A 22,021-nucleotide genomic window follows, 5' to 3' on the forward strand; every position below is an offset into this window, starting at 1 on the left:
GAACCTGCCAGGGCTTTCCCTGTGAGTGTCACCAGTGTAAAGTGAAAAGGCCACAGCAGCATCCTCTGGCACCATGATAGTTATGTAACAGCATTCTTCTTCCCGCCCCCGCCCCTCCCCCCGCTCCTTTGGGAAAAGCACCCCACACAGGAGAGCTAAGAGTCCTGGACGTTGCTGACACTTTCCCCTCCAGCCCCAGTGTTTAGCTTGAGCCCAGCCTCCCCCAGGCCCGCCCCTCCTTTTTCAATTTCCTAGAACCTCCAAGAACCCAAGTGCCTGTGAAGCGGAAAGTTTCCTGTTCTCACCCTTTGCAAAGAAGCTGGAGGTGAGGCACTCTCCCACTCCCATACACCCTCCTAGCCCCTGCTCTGTTTGCTATACCCTCCCTCTTCTCAGCTGAGCTTTCCTGCTAGCATCCCCCCTCTCCTAGAGCATTCTGGCCCACTCTCCTCTGTTTCCCCTCTGCCATCCTCCTCCCCTTTCAGCTCTCTGGCCTGGCTTGGTTCCCTTCCTCTCCAAATACATTTGACATTGTTTTCCTCCTGTATTTCCTTTACATTTCCTCTCTTCCCCTCTGTCTTTTCTTGCAATGGGGATGGCTTAGGCAGCCCCTGCTCTCAATAGAGCAGAAGAGGGAGAGCAGAGGGAGGGCTGGAGAAGGAGGGAGGAGGCAAGCCACATCACACACACACACCTCCCTGCATGTGATTAAATGTCTTGAAATCTGCTTCTGATTTCCTCGGGGAGTTGACTTTTCCCTTCTTTTCAACCCCTGGATTTATTGAAACCTTTTTACTCTGCTTCAAGGCAGCAGCTGGGGCTCAGTTTTTTCCCTCTTGCCTATGTTTTCCCCTCTCTTCCCTTTTGCTCTCGTCCCTCCCAGCAGCAGTTCAGTGAGATCCAGGAGAGAGGAGGAGTGCAGCGAGCTGGGAGAACCCCGAGAAGCGGCCAAGGGATTCGAGGACCAAGCGAGGGGCTGCTGCAGACCACACCGTGCGGGGGCTGGGCTTTGCTTTACTCCCCCCTCCCCACGAGATAAATAAGCACAAATCTTACACTCGCGTCTGTGTAAAAGGGCTTTGGCGTCTGGAATTACACCCCTTCGGCTGCATCACTGCTGGGAACCGCGCGTTACCAGGAACCGTCTACCTGCCGGGCTCCCAGTAAGTTGCTTCCAGCCCTACGAGTCTATGACAGTGTTTCTCATTCTAAGGAGAGGGGAGAGATCTTGTCCCTGGGGCTGGGGGGAGGTTGTGTCCTGTCTCCCGTCCTTTCCCAATGCCTGGACGCTTGTTTGGGGGAGGGGGCCCTTTTCTTTCGTTTACTAGCGATCTGGGGCGCGCACCCCCTGCTAATTCCGCCCTTTCCAAGTTAAACCCCGCTCAATGCGCTTTTCCTTTGCCCTAGATGCTTTTTCTGCTCCCTTGTTCTCCTGGGCTCCCCCCGGGTTTCCTGTGGGATCTGTTCGCGGCCCCGTCCCGCAAGCGCAGCAGAGACGGAACTTTTCACCAGTCTCCCCCCGCCCCGCTCCTTTGCTAACGCGCCGGGGCTCTTGCAGCCGGCGGTCTCCCAGGCGCTGCTTCCCCGGAGCTGGGGATCGTGTGACAGGCTCCGCTTTCCGCCCAGTTTGTGAAAGAGAGAGTCGGGCGGGGGGGGCGGGGGGCAGCGAGCTCCGGGATTCGGTCCGGAGAACTGGGCCGCAGCCGGAGGCGGTGCCCGGTTCTGCCGGATGCAGACCCGCTGGAGAGCCGCCAGGGGCTGGACACGGGGCACCCCGGGCTGTGCGCGGGAGGACACGGGCTGGCCCCTGCCAGCTGGGCTGGTCTAGAGCCCCGCATTCCGGGATGGGGCGGGGGGGATGCGGGACCCCGGGCAGAGCCTGCCTGGCGAGGGACCGGCCCCGTCCTCCTACACAGCTCCTGGCTGGCGGGTCCTGCTCCGTGCGAGCAGCAGCCGCGCCGTGCTGGGACTTCCAGCGGCCCGCTGCCCCGGGGGTGAGGGCGGGGAGCACCGACTCCAGGAGCCCCTGGCAGCTCCCGGGCTGCGGTATTCGAGCTGGCTCTAAGCCGGGATGGGGAAGGGCCCGGGGCGCTGGCCTCGCTGCCTCTCCCCCGGCCCCAGCTTCGCCTTGAGCCGGGCCCGCTCCGTGGCGAGCCGCAGCCTCCCCAGCGCTCGGCCGCTTGTTCTCTTTTCGCTTCCTTTGCAAGTGCAGGGCCCGGCGGCGGGGTCCTAGCAGCGGGAGGCAGGTGCTGGGAGAGGCCCCTCGGCCTCTGACCTGAGGGCTCTTCCCCTCCCATCCTGCTGCTGCTCTCTGCGCCTTCCCCCTCCGCCACGGGTAGGCGAGGGAAAGGCCTTCGGGACAGGTGGCGTCTCCGATGGAGCCCGCTGCAGCTGGGCCGGGGGGCGGGCAAGGCAGAGATCTGGGCATTTCAGTTGTCAGAGTAAAGAAGGAAGGTGTATGTGAGAGAGAGACTAAAAGTCAGCTGATCAGGGGATGGGATGTAAATTGGGAGGAAACGTTTGGTGGGGGGCCATTGAAGCGCTTGGTTTCTTTATATGTTTGCCTGATCCCATATCTGCTCCCTCCCCCAAGTCCCCATGGCTGGCACCCAGGGGAGATGGGACAGAAGCATCTTTCTTCCTGGGCAATAGCTTGCAGAGTGGGGTGGCCAGAGCCAATTCCAGTGCAGCCTGCAGCTCCTGGCCCATCTGGCCCTGTGGCAGTGGCGGGTGGAATGGGTTGAGGGAGGAAGACCCAGTGCCAGACACAGGGTGGCTGCTCACCAATGAAGTATGCCAAGTAAAGTTAGATGCAAAGGAAGCCCTCTCCTCCCAGGGCAGGTTTTGTCTAGCCCCAGAACTTGCACTGCTAAGTTAAATCAGAGTAGTTAAGCTAGCGCAACTTCCATGTGCAGACTCTCTTATAGCCATTTAAAACTCATTATACCAGGCCTGGGCTACACTTAAAAGTTAGGTGGACATAGCTCACTCAGGGGTGAGAAAATCCACAGCGTTGTAGCTCTGCCAACACGATCCGGGTGGAGACGCCGCTCGCTCAGCAGAAGAATGGTATTGCCAACGCAGCTGCCATCACTCAGGAAGGCAGAGTTCCCACAAGTGACAGAAAAGCTCCTTCTGTGGTGCCCTAGCCATGCTATTGTAGTGTAGACGTGGCCTCAGGTTATCTTGTGCCTTCAAGGCCTGGCTTAAGCTTGTACCAGCATCACTATGTTGTTTGCGGGAGAGGGGGGGTGTCACTTTTATTTTACCAACATAGCTGTGCTGGTATCAACTCTAGTGTGGACGCACTTCTAACAGCGCAGGAAGAGCTTTGGCAGGAGTCACTGTCTGTTGGGGCACTCCTCTAAGCTGTCCCGGTAGAAGTGCTTGTATGCCAGTCTGAACTGCTTGAAGGGTTTGTTGTGATCTACCTGTGCGGATACAGCTATGACAGCAATACTTTTCTAGTGTGGACAAGGGCTCTGTCTCTCTTCCAGAGCCTATGGCCGCATAGCCCCCTCGTGTAGGTGCTGCCTACACCGACGGGAAGGAACACCACCTCCCTGAAGGACATTAGCTCTGCCAACAGAAGCATTCTTCTGCTGGCACAGCTGCAACTACGCTTTTTGGGGTAGCTGTGTCGCTCCGGGGGGTGGGTGTTTTCACACCTCTAAGTGATCAGTAGCTATGCCAGCATCAGTGGCCAAGCCCTGAATTTAGCAGTGCAAACTAAACTGCTTTAAGCCAGGTTTAAACTGGCCTAAGAGTGTCCATGCACAAAGCTGTACCAGTCCAACGACATGCAGGGACAGGGGCTCCACATAAGTGTTGAATGCAAGCGCAAAGGTAACTTTAGGGACTGCCTTTTTTCTGCAATATTCCCTTTATAAAACAGAGGGAGCTGACGTGCTTTTTTGCTTATGTTGAAGAGCCCAGCTCTGTGTGGAGGTCCCAGAGACCAAGGTTTGGGCGAGGGTTGGAGCAGGGTACTATGGTCTGAGGGGAATACAGATCCCCAAGCACAACTTAAGGGGCGAGGGGGAGGTTTCTGAGCATGGGCCCAAGGGAGGGTGGGGTCCGGAATGTGAGCCCCACATACTGAGAGGAGTCCAGGTCTAGTGCTGGGCACAGGGCTGGGTTTTACAAGGCATGAAGTAGATCCAGGGCCTAAGAGATGTGTGAGTCCCAGAGCCAGGCTTGAGATGACAGAGGCCTTGGTGCAGGGAATACTGGGGTCTCAGGGGGATGCAGGTTTCACAGCTTATGGCGATACAGGCTTCCAGGCAGGGATTCTGGGACCTGAGGGGACACAGGTCTCAGAGCAGGGGGCTCAGTTTCTGGGAAGGGGTCAGGGCAGGGGCTCACAGTCATTAGAGGGTCCAGTCTTTGGGTGAGTACGGCTCTTGGAGCATTGGTGCCAGGGCCTGAGAGCAGTACAGCTGTTGGAGCGGGGCCTGTGTTCTGCATCCTAGGAGAGCTTAGTATTACTACATTAGCAAGCAGCTGCTAGTACTCAGGGTTCATTCAGCACCTCATTCTCCTCCCACCTCTCCCCAAGTTCTGCACAGGACGCTAGAGCATTTTCCATATTCCGCCTTGCCCACAATGGTAAAAGTGTGAGTCCATCTATTAAATCTATTCCAAGTCTCACAGACTTGGCCTGCACTCAAGCACAATACATAGCCATGTGACACAAGGAGAGTTAAATGTCTTACCAGTAACCAAGGAGAAACATTAGATCAACCCCATGTCAGAGTGAAATAGATTTCTGGACCCGTTGTCATATGCCGCCCCATACCATACGTGAGCTATCTTTCAAAGCCAGCCAAGAGCTGTCGTCTATTAATAACATATTAAATATTCATCCAGTCTATTTTAAACATCTGTGCCCGGCATGTTATGAAAAGGCAACAAGGAACTTTATGGAAACCAGATCACTTTGTTCCCGGATGGGGGCAAAAACAATAGGAGTTCTGCAGCAGAACTGTGAGAATCCCACAGCCCCAGCAGTCGGGATTGGATCAGCAGTAATAAAGCCCTTTGCATACCAAGTGATAGTCCTGAGAGCACGTGACAGAGTGGAACAATGCGGCAGGAATGTGTGAAGGGGTTTAGGATGGCTGGGCCAGGATTAAGGTCATGTAAAGCAACAAGTTGGGCACCATTAGACGTTACTAAATGGTTTAGTGTCGGGACAGCCGCACTATCCCGGCTTTCCGTTCCTGGAAGAACAGTGGCTCCAGGTGTCTTCTTGAGCTACTGTTGGTCTTGAGTGTCGTTAGTGGGAGAAATCACATAAGTAAGCATTGGAGTGATGAGCTAGTCGGTGAATGCAGCAGACTACGTCACTCCTTAAAATAGAATCAGTTTTTCAGTGTGCACATCTAAATCATCCCAAGCTGCCCTTCTGTGTGGTTTTTACCCTAGGGTTCCAGTGAGCAAAGCTCGAGTTGGCAGAATCTCAGGGTTAAAAGCAAGATGGCCATTGTCACCTCGCTAGTTTCCGTTCTTTTCTCTCCCTGTGGTACTAAAAACTCTGCAAAACAGCTTCCTAATGATAATGGGAATGCTTTTAAGCAACCATTCATTGGCAGCTCTCCCTGCATATTTGACAGTCTTTGTTCAGGTTTGGGCCTCTATGGATTTCTCTCCATTGTTTTTGATAACATAGGAAATCTGGTCTCTTTAGGGAAGACTTTCTCCCCTCCTCCCACCCCCATGTCAAGACTGAAATTTATGTAAGCCAAGTTCTGAGAAATTAGGCCAGATTCTGAAAAACAAATGTAAATTGGGAGTAATTCTACTCATTTGCATGCAGTTGGTTATGTCTTATTCTGGTGTAACTGAGATCAGGATCTGGCCTATGTAGTTTAAACCATAAAGTTCTGTTTGGTGTTACCTGTACTTAGTAGGGCCACTGTGGTTTCACACAGCTTGCGTAATACTGTCTCGTTAGTCTGCAACAATGCACTGTAGTGGCCAGTGCTGTGAATGCCTGTTCCAGGGAAGGCTCTCTTGGATGTTCTCCCTGCATTATAGTGAGTGCGTCCATACATGTATGCTTTGTGGAGTGAACAGCAGATGCCTCCAGACCCACTCTACTCTGAGAATCAGCAGAATGATCAGCAGACCAAATCCAAGAGCAAAAAAATTGGTGTGTCTATATATAAATATTTTGTATTGATTTCTGATATTTAAATTTAAAATGGGCCAGAGGGACAGAGCACATAAGGAAACACCAGTAGCCTCATTAGCACCATTGACATACAGCACATCATGCTATGCATGTGCCATTAGCAGCCTCCCCTGTGTACACTGATCATTCCATTAACCCTCTCCCATGGGTGTGCTGGAAATGCCATTCGCTCTGTCTCTTTCTGGTCCTCCTCAGCATATTGTTGGAGCACCTCACCAGCTTTTCTTCTAGCCACACTGTCGGTGGTGTCCCAGGCATACAGCTCCTTGGCCAGCGCCTGCTAGTTTGGTTTAACTGTTATATGCGTTGCCACCTTATGTCAAACCAGACGTTGGTCCCACCACGGGCTGTGTGGAGTTTTTCCTTTCATTTTACATTTTTCTCAGTTGTGTTTTTATCCCGGCGACACATGGAATGATTTATCCGTGGCCGGAGCTGAGTTTGGTCTTGGCACATTCCGCTCGTAGATTGGGGACAGAAACATTCCACAGCTGACGCTGGGCTAAACATGCACGGGAAGCAGCACCAAAAAGGGGTTGGGAGGGCAGAGGGGCCGGTTCTGCAGTGAAGTGCACTCATGGGTGAAATAGGCTGGACCCCCATATTAGAGGGATCACCACTTAAGGGGAGCCCCGATACAATGAAGAGTTCAGAATCTGCAGATTTCTCACCAAGGGTTTCAGTGGAGCAAAGTGGGAGCAAGAGAGAAAGGACTCCCTCATTATATGGACTAGTTCCTGCATGTTCTGGTATCAGACATACCCTATTAATGGGGCATACTCCAGTAGCTGACACCCATCTATGGTCTCCAATCTAAACCAAGCAGAAGGAGCATAAGTTCAGCAGTCTTCATATGAAGGCTTGGATGGTTTATATGTCGTTCCTTATTTTTTAATTATCTTTCTGATGCTGCTGCCCTTCCATCCAGGCTCTCACATCTAAATCATTTCCACACAAGGACACCTCCTATCCCTCGCATTACAGACCCCAATCTCCCTCCTCCACCCCTCACCTGCTGCTAGCCTGCTCCCCAGGGTATCCCTTCCCTCTCCCTTCAACATCAGAACCAACTTCCCACCTGCTTCACCTGTTATTTTCTTCTTTTTAAAAACCTTCAGTCATCCAATCAGTGTGCAGAATCAATATCATGAGGCCTAGGTGACCAATCATCTCTTCTAAATAGTGGATAATTAATCCTGAATGGTCAAAGTGAACAAGCTGGCAAACAACACAGAGGTTGAAAGTCAGTTGTTGAAAATGCTTGTGAATAATATAGACAGCCCCTAGAGTTGGGATCCCTTTGGCAGGGCTCTGTAACTGCAATCAGAGTTGAAATAATAATCAATATTATTTTAAATGAATAGTTTAACCAGATCTAGTGGTGTCTATAGAGAGCTGCTTTTCTAATTGGTTGCTGGGGTCAGGTGCCGCATGGCCCATGACTGGGTGCTGGGGTGAGAGGCTGCGTGGCACAGAGGTCTGTGACTGGGTGCCAGGGAAGGGGGATGCCTGGCACTAGGGTTTGCTGGTGACAGGATGGTGCCCACACCTGTCCAGTACAGTTGGACTTTGGGAGATGGGCTCTTTCTGAATCTATTTGTTAATCTGCAATTTCTTGTTTAATCTGAATCCCCCCCCCCCCCGATTCCGACATCCTTGTGACTGAGGTTTCTAGAAAGGGTCCCCTGCTCCTCGCCAATGCCACTGGACATGTTCTTGCTGATTGTCATTGAGCATCTCCATGTTGGAGGGCATTGGGCCTGGCTGCACTGTAACAGAGCACGTACGTGCTCCTTCCTCTCCAGACAATTGTAGCTCTACGCTGGAGCAAAGGGCAGCTTGCAAACGAGCTCATCCCTCACTGATCCTTGGAACTAATCCCCGGGGGTGTGCCAGGCAAGCAAAGGAGTACTTCTGGAGGGGAGACCAGAGTTTCCATTTCCAAACTAATTCCAAATAAGGAAAAGTGTTTCCCCGGAGAGCTGCTGGAAAAGGGGGCCTGTGAAAATCCCCTGGAATGAAGCTTTATTTTCCCATTTCCCCAAGAGAAAAAAGATCCATTTTATCTGCACTGTACTCTCATTCTGGTCACTATATAAAAACGGTAGAAACTGCCCTTTGGGGAACAATCCTGGTGCGTAGAATGGCTGGTGATCTGACAGTTCTTTTCCATCTCGGAATTCTGAGACTCTGGGCTGATTTCACTAATTCAATTAGTCTTGATTAACAATCGCCCATTACCTATAAAGTAACTCTGATATGGCCACATTTTCCAAGGATGGCCCCAAACCTGCCATGTAACAGACTGGCCTGTTGTATGTCGTGCCCCGCTCTAGTGGTGGGCCCACCTAGAGGATAACCATCTAGTGCTGCTGTCTGCTAATTTAGTTGCACTTTTTGCTTAACTAGGATGGTGCTGTAGGTCCTGGGCTCAAATTCTTCTGCTGACCCACAATAGGGTTATGTACAAAGGATCTCTTTTGCACTAACCTGTTGGGTGCCCTCATAAGGTCCTTTGCAGGTCCCAATGTGGCTTGGCTTCTTTTGCTTTTTTGCTGGCTCATCCATTGCGCCTGTCTTTGAAAATCTGACCCACAGGGAAAGAGCTTTAAAAACAAGTTGCTTGTCTGCGCCTGCAGTCTGTGGGCACCGAGCTGTCCGGTCAGACAATTAAGCACCATGTTGCATCCCAGTTGATTGAGCTGGTGTGCTAAAAATAGCAGTGTAGCTGGGGTAGCATGGGCAGTGGCTCGGGCTAGCTGCCTGAGTATCAGCTTGCTTGGATCCCCTGGGTACATACTCAGTTGGCTAGCCTGAGCTGCCACCTGGGTTCCCCTCGGCTACTCTGTTATTTTTAGCACACTGGCTTCCAGCTGCAGTGTAGACAAACACATAGAGCATAGCTACGGCACCACGAGCAGCAGGATGGGGCTAGCTGCCCCGAGCACAGTTCTATCCAAGATCAGAGGTACTCAGGGCAGCTAGCCACTTGGGCCACTCACACCTCTACAGCTACACTTTTATTTTTAGCATGCTAGCTTGGACTGAGCTAGCGCAGAGATGTCTCCTTAAGTGGGAATTTTGCACCAGCCAGCTCTAGTGTGGACATATGGTTAGACATCTAAATGACACACATTGATCTTGCAGTTATTTATACCCCCATAACTGTGGTTGTAAAACAGAAATTCCATTTAAGGCCAGGCTGAAAATCTGGCCCCATAAATTCTCTCCCTTAAGACATGCAGGGTAAGGATATCCACAGTTAGTGTTTATAAAATGTTTTAAGAGGCGACGTGTTTAGGTGTTAATGGAACAGTTACTTAATTATTAAAATCACACTGATTTCTAATGTAAAAATGTAATACCTCCTTTTAAACCTTAAACCCTATCAAGGCTCCAAAAAATAAATTAGCAGGGGAAATCACTTCACTTATCACTAAAATGCAGCCACCTCAAGGGTGGATCGTGGCACCTGTTTAACAGTGTGCAGTAACACTACACGGCAGTTTAGGACAGCAAGTCAAGGAAAATATCCAGCAGGACCTGTAGTGGGAATTCAGGCCTTCAAAGGGCACTTTCGAGACATCCACTGGTGGCTTGCTCCTGGTAAAGGGTTAATGATGTGCTCTCACGGCCCTCAGAGGCTCTGACTCAGGTCTCACTCAGGCCGGCTGCAGAGCCTGTCTGCTAGCGGAGTAAAAGTGCTTGCTGGAGCTGGTGGTGTTACTCACAGTGTATATTGGTATAAGTGAGATCACATTCAGGTCCTTTCTACTGTGTGTAACCTCCAGAGTCTCCATTGGACATGTTAACTGCGGGAGGGCTGCCCTAAACTTTCTCCCCACCAAGGGCCTCCCTGGTAACTTGCCAGTAGTCTGTGGGTCATGCTGAATAGGCATCAAATGGAGCAGATTGCAGCTGCCGTGATCTGCAATAGGCAGGTGAGGCCCGCAGATACCACAGTCCCCAGATCTCTTTCAGTGGTGTCCTGGGGTGAGTTCTGGGTGGTGTGTGTGTGGTCTCTGTCTATGGGATGGTGATAATGATTTCCATTCATGTGGGGCCTCTGCAACATTGATACATTAGTCTGCAAGTGTTGGCTCATTGCTTGACACAAGTGAGAGGCAGAAGCAGCAACCAAAACTGAAGCAAATGTTTTGGCACCAAGCCTTCCAGCCCCAGTCCTGCCTCTCTCCCCCCAGCCCTTCCACTGGGTGAGTCTCAGAAGCATCTGATCCTCTGTAGGGGAGAGAAAATATTTACTCAGCATGACTCAGAAAGCCAATAAAATGAGAGAGTCGGGCAAGAAACGTTTATCTCCTGGAGAGCCATTCTGCTGCCCAAGGTCCAAGGTCAGGCCCTGGCCACAGCTCACTGCTGCTAACGGGAGCCCTGGCACAGTGCGCTTGTAGCTGGCTGCTGGGCTGAGGACAGAATGGGGGGGTGGCTCGTTGTGACCCCCCTTACATGCCAGTGTAAGGATCAGCCACAGTCTGGGCTTTTATGTTTCTGTCACTAATAGTGAGAGCTCAGGCCAGATCCTCAGCTGGGGTAGATGGGCACAGCTCCATTGAAATCAGTGGGGCTGTGTCGCACCCGCTGGGGCCCATTATTAATCGTTGTTGGTTCCTAGTGCTTATGTTTATTCTTTCAGCTCTCACTAGCGGATCCGTTTTTTTAAGTTGGGCTCTTTGACGTGCCTCTTTAGTTTGGAGTGCTGTGGAAACTGAGCCTTGGGAATGGAATCTCCCAGAGTTACTGCCAAAAGGGCTTGTCATAATACGAGTGGCGTGTCTGCCTATTGCTCCGGGAATGACTGAAAATGGCCCAGACGCTCCAGGATGGTGTGCTTCAGATGGAGAAACATTGGTGGGAGCTAATTCCATCCCAAAGGCTGCCAAAACCCATTACAAGCCAGGGACCTGATCCTGGTCTCACTCCTGTCTGACAGCAGGGTGACTTCAGTACAGCAGAGGTTGATTTACGCTGGTGTGACTGTGAGCAGAACTGGGGGATATGTTTTTATCATTGACACGGGGTTTAACAGGCTTCTGATTTTACTCTCCATAGGCTGAGGTTAGCCTGGTGTAAGTGGGGTCAGTTCCCATCAGAGTCAATGGGAGATGAGGGTGCTCAGCTCTTCCCAGATGCAGCATCATCTCAGCAGCAGATCAAGGTTTTGACTGTTCACTATGGATTCCTCCTTCTTGCCTCTCTTTCTCCTTGGCAGAGATTTTTCCAAATGGGTCACGCCCCTGGATTATATCACCACGTTAGGTTGCTTCGTGAACATGTGGACCCCATCTTCGTTGCGATGCAGAGCCATAGATAAGTGGCTCAGGGATTATGCTGTTTGCACCTATGGGCTGGAGAGCAGAGGTCTGGTTTTGCACTAGTACTATAATATTTTTCCTTTCAAAAATAAACCTGATTAAAATTAAATCTGAATTTAATACAAAATATGTTAAGGCCTAAACATTTTAAAATCCCTTAAAACATTAAAATAAATATGCTGAATCCATGAACCGCTATCAAAAACTTTGCGTTAAAGGCTGCTTTTCATTATAAAGAGAGATTTTCCCTCCTGATTCTAACTTTTGAGGTCAAGCTTTATAAACAGCACAATAGATCAATTAAGGGCTTGTTTTGTTTAACACAACTACATTTGATATGCTGTTTAAATTACTATCCTAATGCAGTCTGATACTAATCATGAGCAAAAAATTAACTGGCTGGTAAATAAGCAATATATCATTTACCATTTTCTAACACACTAACAAGGTACAATTAATAAGAATCTGAAAATATTACGCTATATACTTGCTTAAATAAATGCATATAGTTATCGTGTACCCTCATAGGTTGCCACAAGATGTAAAAAATCTCATGTAAAGGCTCTATTTAGCTGTAAATCAACATAGTTTAATGGTTATATCAACCAATGCGAAAGTACCTTTCTTTAGAAAATTATCTGAAACACAAATGGAAAAGTTGATTAATGACTTAAATGGAGGCTTTCCACTTGGTGATTTAAATGGCTGACTTAAATTGCCTTGATTTTAAATCAATCCACTCTGCCAGCAGGTGATGCAGTTGTGGAATCATGAAGGTGTCTTTGCAGTAGAATGCACACTGATGTGTTTGCTGGTGGGTACTGGTTTGCAAATATTAGCAAGTTTGGGTTTTTTAAAATTATTATTATGGTAGCTCCTCACTGAGATTGGGGCCTCATTGTGCTACGTACTGTGCAAACAAAGAGGAAGAGATGGCCCTGTCCCAAAAAGCTTACAATCTAAAGAGACGCGAGACAGCTCCTGCTGGGAGAAAGAAATGACTCTCACCTCTGTTTTACAGAACGGGAGCTGAAGTACTGAGAGGCTAAGTAACTTGCTCAAAGTCACTCAGGGATTTGAACCCACAGCTCTTGAGTTGCTAGCCAGTGCCTTAAGCACAAAACTGTTCTACCTCTCTGGTCGCTCACTGGTTTAAAGCAGTCTCCTCCTGGCTGCTCATGTTCACGTTTGCTCATGCAAGATACGTTGAGGAGCGTTAAATTTAAATTTTGATAAACTCATCTGGGAACAAATGAATTCTGCACAGGAATTTGCTATTAGAAGCTATTCCGAATGTAATAAATAACTGAAGCATAATAGGGTGAGATGTAGGAGGGCTCTCCAGGGCCTTGTAGGGTGACCTCTCTGCATTGGGGTCTTTTGGTGATGTAGTGGTGGAATGCTTGTGTGTCATAAACAGACGAGGCATGTGTGGTAGTCTCTCTCCACTGAGAAAACGGGGGAGCTGGGTGTGTTGTTTGGACTCTCTGCACATAGGATAACAGTGCTAAGTGTGCTAAGTCTCTGGGTTGGGCTCTCTGCCCATGGCATAATGGGGGAGCTCTGTGTGTTAGGGTCTCTCTGCCCAGGAGAACAGGATGGGCTAAATGTATATATGCTGGAGTCTCTAGCACTGTTCCCAGATCTTACTGCACACACAGATCTTAAACCCCGCGCACACGGTGAAGCACCGTGCGCACTCTGGCTTTGGCGGCAGCTTTTATTTATTTATTTTTTTGCTTCGGCGGCGGCACGGAAGAAATTTTTTGCGTACACGGCCTGTTAAAAATTAGAGGGAACATTGGTCTCCACAGTATAACAGGGTGGGCTCTCTATCTTTGGGATAACTAGGTGTGCTGGAAAGGGAGTCTCTCCATGAGACAGGGCAAGGCACATTTGGAAAGCTCCAGCTTCTTTGGTGCTTTGTTATTTTTTAAGTAGGTTCCCCTTAGTCTGGGAATAGGTTGAACTGAACCTGGAATCGGGGCCAGGGAATGTCCAAAATCAGAGCAGGGCAGGGCATAAGAGCTCAGAGGCAATGAAAAGTATAGAAGAAACAGGAGCTTCCTTCCAGTGCTGTATCTCCTCTCCCCATAATGTTGCCCTGTCCCCAAAACAGCTGGTGTGGTGTAACTCACCCTGCAGGCAGACCAGATGCAATGGCATACGCACACAGAGGAGCAACATGTGCAATGGCAGCAGCCTTGTTAGTTTGTAGGAAGGAAAGAAATGAATGACAGCCCATTGCACCGAGAGCAAGGAGTCTGTAAACGCCAAGCACCCTCTTTGCACTGAGTTACCACTGGGGTTCTCTGCTGCTGGGTAGGAGGTGGAGTGAGCTGGGTTGTCCTCCGTGTATTGTCCTCTGCCAAGAGGATCTAGCTCTCCGAGCAGCTTGGAGGGAGAGGAAGAGCAGGTGGTGGTGCTTTCCAGTGTCCTCAGATCAGGATTCAGCACTGATCTCGTGTGCTCTTTTGCTGGACAGTTCCCAGTGCACACTGGACAGAAGAGGAGCAGCTGCAGCATCCTGCCCCTCCTGGCAGAGCTTGGGATGGGAGATCAGCAGGGCTTCTCTCTCTCTCTCTCCCTGCAGCTTTCCTCTCCTCATTCTGTCTGGGCCTGAGCTGAGCTCTGAAATAGTGGATGCTGGCATTGGACTGGGGAGTACTGAGTCTGGGCTGCTGCTGGATTAGCCCCAAGGGGATTGAAGTCCCTGGCCAAGGTGCCAGACGATCCAGGGTGTGCTGGCCCCAACACTCAGCAGGGTGTTTAAGACTTATTAAGTGGGGGCGATTAAAGGGAGTTTGTAGGCTGGGGAAATGAGTGCTTGGCCTCAGATGGGGGAGACTGATTGTATTGACTAGAGGTGTTGGGGGGGGGATGCTGAGCAGGTGTGGATTGCACACACTCACAATAATGCATCTCTCGCTCAGATCAGCCATTGCCCCTTGGGAGGCATTTGGACGAAGCAGCCGCCCTGCTATAAATCAAGGGTTCAGTCACAGATCAGCTAGCTGCTTTACTCAGAACAGCTAGCTGCTTTGCTGCGTCTGCTGGCCCTGCCAGGAGTATTTCCTACAGCCAGCATTATCCTGTTCTTTCTCTTCCAGTGTGTTTTTGCTGTATGATCCCAGCAGCGCTGCAAGTCTGGACTGTGCCCGTAAAGGGAAGGAAGCCACCAGACAGGCTAAACTGATGCTCTTGACAGAGAAACCAGTGACCATCTGCACATTTCAGTTAGGGCAGCAGCACCAGGGAGAACCTGACAAAGGGCCCAGTGAATTAGGAGAGGAGTTAGAGAGGGTGGGGGCTTGTCTGCATTAGGAAAATTTGCAATGGTGTTATAACTACATCAGCCTTATTACACTGAAACAACCACCTAATCTACCACTAGTAAGCAATTTACTAGGGAAAATCTCACTGCTGCAAACCTTGTTTTGTATTGGTAGAGCAGTTGTCTGCATTAGGGGTTTGCACCAGGGTCGTTATACTAGTGCATTGTGCGGGCAGGACTCAGTGAGATAGGCATCTTGGTTCATGGTACCTGACACTAGGAGATTTAGCAGGCTGGTAATGTTTGGGAGTTTTGGGGTGTTACCCCTCCCCGCCTCCAATTATCCACAGCATTTTGCTCCATGTTAAAGGTCTCCAGCATTGCATTGGGGTGGTAACAAAGCAATGCATTTGCAGAGGAAAGAATGTCATACATTCAAACAAAAACATAATTTAGAAAGAGTTAAGGTTGGAAATGTTTTCCAGGGGAGTCCAGCTGTCACTGTCCCCAAAATGACACTTGCTCTACAAAAACGTTACAGATAAAAAAAAACAAAAGAACCAAAGGGCAAACGTTAAAAAATCTGGCAATGAATAGACAAGGGCTTGGGTTGTCTCCCCCATTATCCATCCATCATTGCTGCCTGGCTTAAGCCCAAATGTCGTGTCCTTGCCTTCTTTTGATCTGTAATGGAGATGTGCTGTTGGGTGGACGCTGTGGAGTTATGGATTGTTCGTTAATGATACAGGAAAGATTTCCAAAGGAATTTGGTCTCAGGGCCCATTAGCTTAGTCAGAGTTTGATCAGTTTTCTCACAATGCCATGTCGAGCTGGAGTCAACAAATCTCTGTTCTGCAGGAGGTCAGACTAGATGACCATAAATGGTCCCTCTGGCCTTCACATCCACAGGTCTTTCCATGCCTAGTGGTGTAATGACTGGTCTGCTCTGTGTTGTGAAATGGGTTGGTTATATCATCTGCAGAAGCCTATCACAGTCTCCCTGATGTGTGAAGTTGGAGGAGGGGGAATGACACTAGACAGAAACTTCCTGGTTTGTTAGCCTCCCTGCACCCACATCCCTGCCTCCAAATCAAAGCAATGATGAAAAGATGCACCTGCCTTTTCTGCCATCAGACTGGGGACGGGATTTGTGGCACATACCCACGAGCCCCTCTCTGCCCTCCCCAAGATGGGTTATGCTGAGAAGGATGGTTCAGTGGCTAGGGCGCTAGCCTCGGGCATAAGAGACCTGGGTTCAATTTCCTGCTCTGCTACAGGCTGCCTGTATGACCCTGGGCAAGTCCCTTACCTGCTTTGTGCCTCACATTCCCAATGGGGATAATAGCTGTGTCCTACCTGCCATAGGATAAATACGCTTCAGGTTGTGCGGTGCTCTGATACTAGGGGGGCATCTGAGTACTCTAGCTAGGTAGAGCAGAAGCTTGTTCTCTCTCCCATGATGGGATATCAGGGGAGGAAATTTTCCCTTCCAAGCCTGGGATATGGAGGCAGGTCTCTCCGTCCCTCTGTGACTGGACATTATGGAGACAGATTCCCTCTCATTCCGCCAGGGGGTTATTGAAGGAGGACAGTTGTGGTAAAGGAACAGGTTGGGAGTCAGAAGATCTGGCCTTTAGCTCGGGCCCTGCTCCAGATATTGTGGGTAACCTCAGGCACGTCGATAATAGCGTAATAGCACGCCGGTCATTGTTTTAAAACAGTCTCCAGTTTTGAATGCATAGATTCAAGCAGTTAGGCATCCATCTGTCCTACGCACACCGGCACTGGTACCCTCGGTTAGTTTGGGTGCAGAGTTGCATACCAAGAGGAGGCTGATCAGATTCTTGATCACTCAGTGCCTCAGTTTCCACACTTGTAGATCAGGGGTAACAACACTTAGCTGCATTCAGTAATGTTTTAAGTGCTTTGATATCCTCACAGGGATGGTCCCATAGAAGTGCCGAGTCTTATTGTATGGGAAGGCCCCAGTGTTCACACAGCAAATTGCCCCTTCTCTTCTGACATGGATTGCTGCTGAAAATAGATACCAAATAGGGGCAAGTCCAGGGATCAGTCTGTGTGGATCCCCAGTGACATGCTGGAACCACCTTTCCCTGCCACCTCTCCTCCTGTTGGCTGGAGTTGTGAGGAGTCTGGTGCCAGCTTTGCTGTTCCAAAGTAGTCAGATGCATGGCTGTGCCTGGCTGGGAAAGGAGGAGCTTCCCAACCCATTAGTGGTTTTGGCATTAGGAAAAGAGCGAGCTTCCTTCCAAAGGACTGGCTCTGTTCTTTAAAGGAAAACCTCCCAGATCATGTTAACCTGATCCTCAGCCTCTCTCCCTTCCTCAGCGGGAGCGAGTGGCTGTACAGTCAGGAGTGGTGTCCAGGAGACGGTGAAAGGTGGTGAAGTCTGAGCTTTAGCAATGTAGGGTTTGCCATATTGGATCAGAGTTTGAGCATCCAGTATGATGCCTCCAATACTTGATTCTTCAGAAGGTAGTGCAGTGGTTTACACAGGGGTGGGGGAAGGATATGGGGAAATTTCTTTTGCATCACTAATAAAATGAGAATATTTAAAAACTACAAAAACCACAAAATATGGGGAAGAAAGTGATTTAGCTTCCCCTACATGCCTGCTCTAGGACTGGTGAGTGGTAAGTGCCTGCTGCGAAGACTGTCCTGTGCTTGGTGTATCTGCAGAAAGAGAAATCCTGCAAAGTGGCAGTTTCTGCTGTTCTGAATAAATACTTTGACCTGGCTTGTGGGGTGGGGGCAGCACTGAACACTGTTGGTGTCGAGACTGATTCCCCACTCTGGCACTTTGAGTGCAGAAGGTGGGGGCCCGCAAGGATTTTAAAAATTAACATTGGCCACTCCAGGCTTGTATTAAACTCCCAAGGTTACAGTTTCTCTCTGAGCTTGGATGGGTACATGCTGCCACCACCCAAATGCAAAAAACCCCTTTGAAACCAGAAAGGCGCACTTGGGAATTCCTTCCTGTGGGGTACCCTCTAGCCATTTCACCTGCCCCTCCCCCCAGGGGAAGAGCTGAGAAAGAAAAACAAAGGAAATTAGCTGTTGCCACCAGCTAATTTAACAACATATGCACAAACCTCTTAGGACACCAAAAACCCAATCCTGTTAAAAAAGGTAAATTTTATTAAAAACAAAAAGAAAGAAAATATATCTGGAACTTAGGCTTTTGCTAGATTTAAAAAAACGACTTACAAAATTTAAACATCAAGAATAACCTTCTCGAGGTCCAGCTTAAAAGTTACAAGCAAAACAAAAAGCATCTGGGGTTAGCACAGAGGAGTCCACTAGCCATAAGAAATAAACAGAAATAAACTAATCACGTCTTTCCAAACATTCCTGATCTACTTATACATTTGGGGTTTCCAAATAAGTAGTTCTAGGTATGATCTGATGATTTATCATCATACCTGGCTTAAAGCTTCTCATAGCATAACTGCTCCCTGTTCCCCTCTTTCCCAGAGAACCACAACAGAGACAAAGGAGAAGTTTTTTCCCATTTTAAAAAGTTCTAGCCTTTCCATTGGCTCTTTTGGTCAGGTGCCCACTCTCTTTCCTTTACCTGGGGGACTCTGTTAACCCTTTACAGGTAAAGCGAGCAGAGAACAACCACCAAGAGGGATTCCATAGCCAACTGGCTGGCTGGGTGTCCACAAAAGGAAGCTATCCCCCCTCTCATTTATCACAGCTGGTATCTCTGTTTTCCTAAAACTCCTTTTAAGAGGAAAGTGCCCAAGTTTGGCAGGAGCAAACATCAGCTCCCCGAGGCAGCACTGTCTTTCCAGAGCTGGGGATGTGACATGGTTGCTTGTCCTGCTATTTCAAAAGACAGTCCCAGTTTTGGCAGGGCCATTGAAAGTTTAAATGCCTCTTGCTGCATCTTCAAAGCCAATAGCACATCAGCACATCTTCAAGCCGTAACAGGGGGATGGTGCAATGTCATAGTGGAGTGATGCAAAGTCAAGATGTCTTGTTACATGGTTATTCTAGGACGCGGGGTGGAAGAATCCATCTCCGAGGATTGAGATTTCTCTCTCTCTCATTTCATTTCTACTTAGACCAGATGCTGATCTCAGCTGCCTGGATGTAAATCCAGAATAACTCCATTAAGATAGTGGAGTTACTGTAGATCTGCACTGGTATAATCCAGAGTAGAATTTGGCCTGTTAATCGTACTCTTCTTTTAGAAGAAGGAACGTTTGATTCCAGTTGATTTTTTGTCCTTTTCAATTTGGCAAACACTTTTGTTGGCTTTTTTTCATCCACTCTCCCCTCCCAGCTTCATCTGCCACCTCTGACCCTGCCCAGGAACCTCAGGGTAACAGAAAATGTTCTGTTGGTTCTGGACAGCAGCCACAGGGACTTTGAAGTAACAGGGAATGCAGCGGGGGCCTTAGGCAGACGCAGCAGCAGGAATGGCAGGGCGTTGGTTAGTATGCACTGGGCATAACGTCTGTGAAGTATCACTGCACAACAGCCCTGTTTGTCATGCCCTGTTGCACTGTTTTGTCAGGTCACTGTTAGCACTATTATATATTGCTTATATTGAGGTAGCTCCCAAAAGCCTTCATCAGGCTCAGCGTCCCATAGCGCTAGGTGCTGCATGTTTGTACACAGACAGACGTGGCTCTTGCATGGAAGAAATTAAACCTAGAGTGAAACAAGATGAACATGCTAAACAAAAGATGGGAAGTGGGGAAGGAGATTGAGGATGAAGAAGGTAAGATCCAGTGGTTACATAGATTAGCTACATGCACAACTCCATGGTTCCTGGTTATTCCGACTTATCTGAAATGTAAAATAAACCAAATCACCTGTCCTGAACTGCTGGCCAATCTAGCCATCAATGGTTTCCTGTAGAAGTAGATCTTAGAGTGGGCAAGCTCACCCTTTAGATGCATTGAACGTTTCTCTTTCATGGGCCTCCTGTACAATAGAAAATTTCTGCTTCAATCTCTCAGCATTGCTTCCCCTGGTTCAGCTTGCCCACTGATGGCAAAGGTGAGAGCTAGACGGGCATGCGTGTCATTTCTGTGACATCACATAAAACATTTTCACTATCCTGCTCACCCAAGCATGGGATTTAATTTTCTACATGCTCATGGGCAGACTTACACACAATGATATTGCCGGTTGTTACATGTCAAGCACATTCATGAATGTCACAATTTGCATGACTCTTCTGTCCCGTACCCTGCCATGTTCACTGATATTTTCCTCCCCTTCATGCTTTCTCAAAGCCAGAATATCTGCACAGCTATTTTTAACCCCACAGCCTGAGCCCGCAAGCCCAAGTCAATTGATCCAGGCTCTGAGACTCAGTGCTGGGCGTTTTTCTTTGCAGTGTAGGTATATCCATAGGACTTAAAACACAGACAGAGGCTTGCAGCCCTGTCTACACTAGGGCTCCCACCATTGCTAACATGGAACTGCCCCAGGGTTAGCACCGGTGGGAGAATGTTTCCAAGCCTAGAGTCAACCCGCCACACTAAAAACAAGCCCAGCGCGTGGCTGAATACAGCTTGACTGTGACAGAGAAAGGCACCCTGGCATTAGTGTCACATGGTGTGAGGGGTCAGTGCATCAGAAGCTGGGCTGCCCCTGCTGTAGTGGGTTCTCCCCACTCTGTGCTCCCCACAGTCACTGCTTCACTAAGGCCTCGTGTATAGTCCCTACCTCACCGCGTGGCTGTTGAGGAGAAATACAGTATGATGCTGAGGCACTCAGCTCACTGCAGTGATGGGGCCAGATAAGTACCAGTAGATAGATATGGAGGGCACCGAAGAGCCAAAGGCAAATAGAAAAGGTTTGCCAGGGTAGCTATACCAGCAAACCCTCCTAATGGAGGCGTAGCTTCTACGGGCACAGCTGAGCTTTTGCCAGCACAGCTTCTACTAGGTCCCCAGTGAGATAAGCTAGCCCAGCAAACACACTCTCTTCTGGACTAACTGCATGGAGGTCTTGTAGAAAAGGCTTTTACTAGTATAAAAATGCCCCACCCTGTCACCCCCTCATCGACGTTCCATTATATTCACACAGGGTTCTCCTGGAGATCCAGCCTGAGGATGGGTGACTATCAGGAGAGCCAAAGGCAGGGTGAGGGAAGAGGGAAGGAAATGGCTTGATTAACTTCCCACTCAGAGAATAAACTCTGGCCCTGGCTTTGCAGTGGGTGGGATATGCCCTGTTCTCTCAGAGAATGGCTGCCCAGCAGGCTCTGCTCAGTTCTGGTGTGTTCACACCTCCCCCTCTGACTTTGATGTGGGACACAGAGTTTGGAAGCTGGCTGGCTCCCCTCCTGGGGGCATTAGGAGCTAATTAAATCCCTGCATTCTCACCCTGCCTGAGGCAGGAGCACATTGTCCGGGGCCAGGGGGAGAGAAGGACATCAGAAGTTCTGGAGTAATTGAAAGATTGACACTGGTGCCGGAGGGAAAGGGAGCAGAGCAGTGTGAATGGACAGTGAGAAAATGCTAGGGGAGCATTGAATTGGGGTCAGGAAAGCAACCTGGGCTGATGCAGCCCACCGGAATCTAGATACTGCAGTGTAGCATCAGCTGCTTCCTCACTGGGAATTCTTAGTGCAATTCAAACTGGTTTTGTTGGCTGGCTGAACAAGTGTGGCGAAAACACAGAATGACAGAATCTCTGTGTGTTATCAGAGGCGCTTAGTGTACTTTGCAGGTGCTCAGACACGACAGTGGTGAAGGTAACAACAGAGTGATTAATAATAATCAGGCTTAGCTCTTATGAACTGCTTTTCACACATAGCTCTCAAAATGCCTTAAAGGAAGGCAGTATCCTTACCCCAATTTTACAGATGGAGAAGCTGAGGCCAGGAGCGGGGTAAATGGTTGGCCAAGGTCTGACAGCAGGTCAGTGGCAGAATTGGGAATAGAATCCAGGTTGCCAGGTGCCAGTCCCCAGTTAGTGAGAGCCCCTTCCTACAGCACTATGGCCAAGCGTCTCAAAAGTGTTTAAGCACCTAACTCTCATTGAGCTAGGCACCAAATCCCTTTGAGGACCTGGGCCTGTGCTCCTACCTTTAGCAGCTCTGAATGTGTGATTATCTTCAGTGTTAATGACTTTACCGGTATGACGCAGTGTACATGTGTCGCCAAAGTTAACATATCGAGTAGCGCTGGCAGTTACTCACTGTCTTCTTCTCTTAATGATACTTTGCAA

At 49.3% G+C, this 22,021-nt stretch overlaps 1 protein-coding gene across 1 annotated transcript in view; it reads left to right on the top strand.

Moving 5' to 3' along the window:
• Positions 1 to 793: 793 nt before the first annotated feature.
• NTN3 (netrin 3) overlaps positions 794 to 22,021 on the top strand; it is an 88,831-nt gene continuing 67,603 nt past the window's right edge. Inside the window, exon 1 of the mRNA XM_073362904.2 lies at positions 794 to 1,163. The gene's annotated coding sequence lies outside the window, so the exon portion shown is untranslated. The remainder of the gene's footprint in view (positions 1,164 to 22,021) is intronic.

Source organism: Lepidochelys kempii, chromosome 10 (genome assembly GCF_965140285.1).
Source record: "Lepidochelys kempii isolate rLepKem1 chromosome 10, rLepKem1.hap1, whole genome shotgun sequence".
Lineage (NCBI taxonomy): Eukaryota > Metazoa > Chordata > Testudines > Cheloniidae > Lepidochelys > Lepidochelys kempii.